The 6,025-nt window shown below is 47.2% G+C and overlaps 1 long non-coding RNA gene across 1 annotated transcript; it reads right to left on the bottom strand.

The window, feature by feature from the left end:
* Positions 1–366: 366 nt before the first annotated feature.
* On the bottom strand, positions 367–2,455 carry LOC120921824. The gene is made up of 3 exons (XR_005744994.1): positions 2,419–2,455; positions 521–643; positions 367–405 (listed from the first exon to the last, which is right to left on the bottom strand). It is a non-coding gene; the product is annotated as an uncharacterized LOC120921824 (long non-coding RNA).
* Between the last annotated feature and the right edge of the window lie 3,570 nt (positions 2,456–6,025).

The following is a 6,025-nucleotide window of genomic DNA, read 5'->3' as shown; positions in this document are numbered from 1 at the left end:
TAGATGTTCCGTCCTACCAACCTTTAAATAAGGAGGGATGGTGTGACCTTCCTGTGTGGAGTCCCGGGAATACAGAGGACGGGGACATCTCTCTGGTGGGTTCCTGGTATTAGGTGGCTCCATCATATCCTTGTGTCCTTCTGAAAACTCCTCCATCACTCCATACTCCTCATCCTCCTCTTTATACTCTTCTTTAACATCAATATTATCATCCCTGAGGTTTCCACTCTGAATATAGAATAAAAAATTCATTGTAACAAACATGCTGTGTATAAATCAGAACTACCAATAATTGTCACTCATCTACCTGATGATGGTGGGGGATGGTGTGACCTTCCTGTGTGGAATCCCGAGAATACAGAGGACGGGGACATCTCTCTGGTGGGTTCCCATTACTGGATCCATCTGTAGGAAACACACACACTGACTGAATACATTGTTTCTATGTGTTTATCAGATGATGGGGGATCTAGGTGGAGCCTCCGTACTGCTCTCTCCTTACAATAAAGTCTCCTCTTACCCGGTGATGTGAGGGGCGGCTGATTGTCCATCATGACGTCCTTCCCGACACCGCTCATGTCTCCTGTCAACAGTTTGATGATCTCTCTGGTGACTTCTAGAATCTTCTTTGTATTTCTCTATTCTATCAGGGAGGGAGGTGGAGGCAATGTGATTATCATAGGATCTCCAGACTTCACAGGAGGAAAACTCTAGATTTGAACACATATAGTAAAATCAAATGACATTCCCAGAATCCTCCTCACCTCACCATTCAGGTCTCCTTTTTTTATCAAAACCCCACTGGGATATCATTTACCCAGACAGGCCCCCCACTCTGTAGGCTAAAAGCTTATTGCAAGGAATTCTGGGACCAACAATCTTGCTTTTGCTTGTGAGAGGGACATTGAGAGGAGGAGGGGCTGTGAGGTCAGTGTGATGTCATAGGATTCTCTGATTCTGGATGGAGGGACATTGGGAGGAGGGGCTGTGAGGTCAGTGTGATGTCATAGGATTCTCTGATTCTGGATGGAGGTCATTGGGAGGAGGGGCTGTGAGGTCAGTGGGATGTCATAGGATTCTCTGATTCTGGAAGGAGAGAAATTGGGAGGAGGAGCTGTGAGGTCAGTGTGATGTCATAGGATTCTCTGACTCTGGATGGAAGGACATTGAGAAGAGGAGCTGTGAGGTCATAGGATTCTCTGACTTGGGAGGAGGAGCTGTGCGGCCAGTGTGATGTCATAAGATTCTCTGACTTGGATTGGAGGGACATTGAGAGGAGGAGCTGTGAGGCCAGTGTGATGTCATAAGATTCTCTGACTCTGGTTGGAGGGACATTGGGAGAAGGAGCTGTGAGGTCAGTGTGATGTCATAAGATTCTCTGACTCTGGTTGGAGGGACATTGAGAGGAGGAGTTGCGAGGCCAGTGTGATGTCATAGGATTCTCTGACTCTGGATGGAAGGACATTGAGAAGAGGAGCTGTGAGGTCATAGGATTCTCTGACTTGGGAGGAGGAGCTGTGCGGCCAGTGTGATGTCATAAGATTCTCTGACTTGGATTGGAGGGACATTGAGAGGAGGAGTTGTGAGGCCAGTGTGCTGTCATAGGATTCTCTGACTCTGGTTGGAGGGACATTGAGAGGAGGAGCTATGAGGTCAGTGTGATGTCATAGGATTCTCTGATTGGAGGGATATAGGTAGAAGGAGCTGTGAGGGGCGCTCTGTGAGGTATCTGTACACAGAGTCATTTCTCCCGGGTGCGTCACACCTCTCCTAAATAATAGATGAACGTTGTCTTTAGGCTTTGCCAGGACACATCATATTCCTGTGATCTCCGTCTACTCCGGAGACTTTACTGATCACATTTTAGGATGAAGATCTGAGACTGGGATCGTTATGGAGACATTCGTTTTCAGGACATTCACTACAAATTATATTTTTCCCTCTTCCTCTTTGAATCTTATAAAATAAAGACATACACATTCCAATCCTCCATACATACCCCCCACCCCCAATAAACGTCATATAACTGTTAGTATAGACCAGTGATGGCGAACCTTGGCACCCCAGATGTTTTGGAACTACATTTCCCATGATGCTCATGTACTCTGCAGTGTAGTGTAGCATCATGGGAAATGTAGTTCAAAAACATCTGGAGTGTCGAGGTTCGCCAACACTGGTATAGACTGATGAGGTGAGAAGGTGATTGGTGGGAAAGGTGACACGTCTCCAAAATGAGGAGAATGTTCCGGCCCCACAAGTGGGGGAATGTTCCGATCCTGAAGGGGTTAATCTAGGTCTCCACACTATATATGTGTGTATCATCATCTGCTGGAGATAAAAGACGTCACAGTGACTATGGAGGAAGAGGACGGACATGACGGGGTTACTGGGTGTAAATAGAAGATAAGATCTTATTACCTCCTCTGCTGCCGATTCCAGCAATGTCTTCTCTCTAATTCCTTCCGACTCACCTCTCACCTGGTACTTCCTGTCTGTGCCTGACATCACTTCCTGTCTTCCTGTCTGGGTAGAGGTGAGATCACCACCTTGTGGAGATCAGAGGAACTGCAGCCCTGAGACACATCTTGTAGCGTGAACACGGCCTTGTGCTGTGTGTGTATGTACTGTATATCCTTATAGATGGGTCATCTCCACTCCCACCAAGGGGGATAGAAATATATTACTGGGGGGGGGAGGGGGGGAGACATTTTGGCCCCTTTGATTTTGCAGTAAAATTGATGTGAGATTTAGTCATGTAGAACATCTGTTATATGGATACAAAGAACCCCAGCCGAGAGTAAAGGGTGGAAATGGCTCCTGATCCCCGGATTTGGGCAATTATGTCCCCAATATAAATAGAAAAAAACCTGCGCTATGTGTAACAACTCAAATACCTCCAGAAATAACTTCTACCGGACTGCTGCTGTAACAAAGGTAAGTCTTCCCTTTATCACCTAGAAGAGCATTATGTGTCACAGCGCTGTCCTATTGTGTGTGCCGCCCATCAATTATCACACATACACTAAAATATGTGGAGACATTCATATATAAAGTGCTAGGGGCCCCAATAATATTCTCTGCAGATCTACTGCTTCCACTTTACACCTACTTCATTCATCTTATGGTGTTTATCAATAAATGAAGTAATCTGATCCATGTGCAAATTCATATACAACATAAAGTGCTTTGTACTCAGGATGATGTTCCCTGCAGATCCACTGCTTCCTCTTTACACCTACTTCTTTAATCTTATAATATTTGCTGCTATAATAAATAAACTAAAAATCTGTGTAAATTCATGTAATCATACAATATGTTGTACTTAATATAGTGTTCTCTGCAAGTCCACTGCTTCCTCTTTACATCTACTTCAATTAACTTATTTTTCTAAAAAAATCCACAAATCAATGAAAAGTTGATAAGATGTGAAAGTTCTCGGTGCTCCAAAATGTGCCAGCTGTAGTGTAGCCACGCCTTCTTCCTCCTCTTACACACGTGATGGTGAGGGCGCCCCCTTAGTAGTGCTTCCCCACTCACCAGAGCAATATGACTCCCAGCTTTTCATCTACCAGAGTCACCAACATCCTTCACACTCTCCTCACCTCCGATGGATCCTCCTCGCTCACTCCTGCAAGTCTGCTGCGGTTTCTGTCAGTCTCCCTCCTAGACTCGGCTTCCTCCTCCGACCGCTGTTCCAGCAGGAGCTCCGCCTCTTCATACACACTCAGGAGCTCCGCCTCTTCATACACACTCAGGGGTCCGCCTCTTCATACACACTCAGGAGCTCCACCTCTTCATACACACTCAGGGCTCCGCCTCTTCATACACACTCAGGGCTCCGCCTCTTCATACACACTCAGGGCTCCGCCTCTTCATACACACTCAGGGCTCCGCCTCTTCATACACACTCAGAGCTCCGCCTCTTCATACACACTCAGGGCTCCGCCTCTTCATACACACTCAGGGCTCCGCCTCTTCATACACACTCAGAGCTTCCGCCTCTTCATACACACTCAGAGCTCCGCCTCTTCATACACACTCAGGGCTCCGCCTCTTCATACACACTCAGGAGCTCCGCCTCTTCATACACACTCAGGAGCTCCGCCTCTTCATACACACTCAGGAGCTCCGCCTCTTCATACACACTCAGGGCTCCGCCTCTTCATACACACTCAGGAGCTCCATCTCTTCATACACACTCAGGGCTCCGCCTCTTCATACACACTCAGGAGCTCCGCCTCTTCATACACACTCAGGAGCTCCGCCTCTTCATACACACTCAGGGCTCCGCCTCTTCATACACACTCAGGGCTCCGCCTCTTCATACACACTCAGGGCTCCGCCTCTTCATACACACTCAGGGAGGAGAGAAAGGGGAATCCCACATCATGTAATGTCTTTTATTAAAAGGAAAAAATAAAATCTGCTCTCACTGAGGTGGGAAGCTGCCACATTTAGCATTGGTAGTCATACTGCAACTGAAGGTTCATCTTGGCTGAATACCCAATCAGTGCCGCCGTTATCTCACCCCAAACAGGGCAAATTCACTCCAAACCCAAACACAACCAAACAAGTGATCTGTTTATTGGTCCCTTATTGGTGACCGATGGGAGAAGGATCCCCTCATATCAGTGATCAGTGAAAGAAGGACATTTTTACATTATCATGAAATTGTTGTTACTGAAAGACAGAAATGTATCAATTCACAGGGAACCCCTAAAAACCTTTGGAGGATCCCTGGCTGATAAAGGCTGGACTAGTCAGTAATATATTTCTATCCCCCTTGGTGGGAGTGGAGATGACCCATCTATAAGGATATACAGTACATACACACACAGCACAAGATCACTTCAATATATTTCTCAGAACTGCAGTTCCTCTGAGCTCCACAAGATGGTGATCTCACTTCTATCAGGAAGATAGACAGGAAGTGATGTCAGGCACACACAGGAAGTTCCGGGTGAGAGGTAAGTCGGGAGGAAGTAGAGAGAAGACATCGCTGGAAGAGGCGGCAGAGGAGGTAATAAGATCTTATTTTCTATTTACACCCAGTAACCCCGTCATGTCCGTCCTCTTCCTCCATAGTCACTGTGACGTCTTTTATCTCCAGCAGATGATGATACACACATATATAGTGTGGAGACCTAGATTAACCCCTTCAGGGGCAGAACATTTTCCCACTTACAGGGCCGGATCACTCTCCATTTTGGAGATGTGTCACCTTTCCCACCAATCACCTTCTCACCTCATCAGTCTATATCAGGGGTCTCCAAACTTTATAAACAAAGGGCCAGTTTAGACTTTAGAGGGACCAGTGGGAGTAGAAAATGTCCAGTGGAAGTAGGGTGACTACGTGTCCCGGATTGCCCGGGATTGTCCCTTAATTAATGCTTGTGTCCCGTGTCCCGGACACCCTCATTACGGGACAATACAGAGTCCCGGAATTGGCCTGGGCAGATCTAATGCCCCCTAAAATAGCCTTTGCATACATCCTCTCTGTCTCAGCCTGTGGTGGACCCCTAGCTGACAGAGAGTGAGACCCCTATTCACCACCGCTGGCTCAGTGCCCAAACTGGTTGCTACCTGCCTCCCGCTTGGCGTGTAGCAACCAGTGACGTCAGAGCAGGAGAGAGGCAGAGACCTATCATAGCTGAGGAGAGTTTAACTTCCTCCTCCGCGCCTTCTGTTCAGCTCCACCCACCTCCTTGTGTATGTTCCAGCCGGCAGACAGAAGAAACATCAGACTCTGAGACAGACTGCAGTGTACAACTAAGGCAAGTAACATACAAAGCACTGACCAGCATTGAAGATCCATCAGTGTTATAATCCTGTCAGCTCTCCCCAGCAGTCAGAGTCCAGTAAGAAGCTGGAGTGTGTGTCTGCACAGTACACACAGAGGCTTGCTCCAGGCTGAGTAAGCAGATAAGGGTCGGCAGGAGAGGACACATGACACCCTGGATGGAAGGAGGAAACATCCTTAGATATCAGGGCAGGGTTCATGCTGGGACTTGTAATACTTCACTTT

Source organism: Rana temporaria (genome assembly GCF_905171775.1).
Source record: "Rana temporaria chromosome 4 unlocalized genomic scaffold, aRanTem1.1 chr4x, whole genome shotgun sequence".
NCBI classification, from domain to species: Eukaryota; Metazoa; Chordata; class Amphibia; order Anura; family Ranidae; genus Rana; species Rana temporaria.
This window is presented reverse-complemented; position numbering and strand designations above follow the sequence as displayed.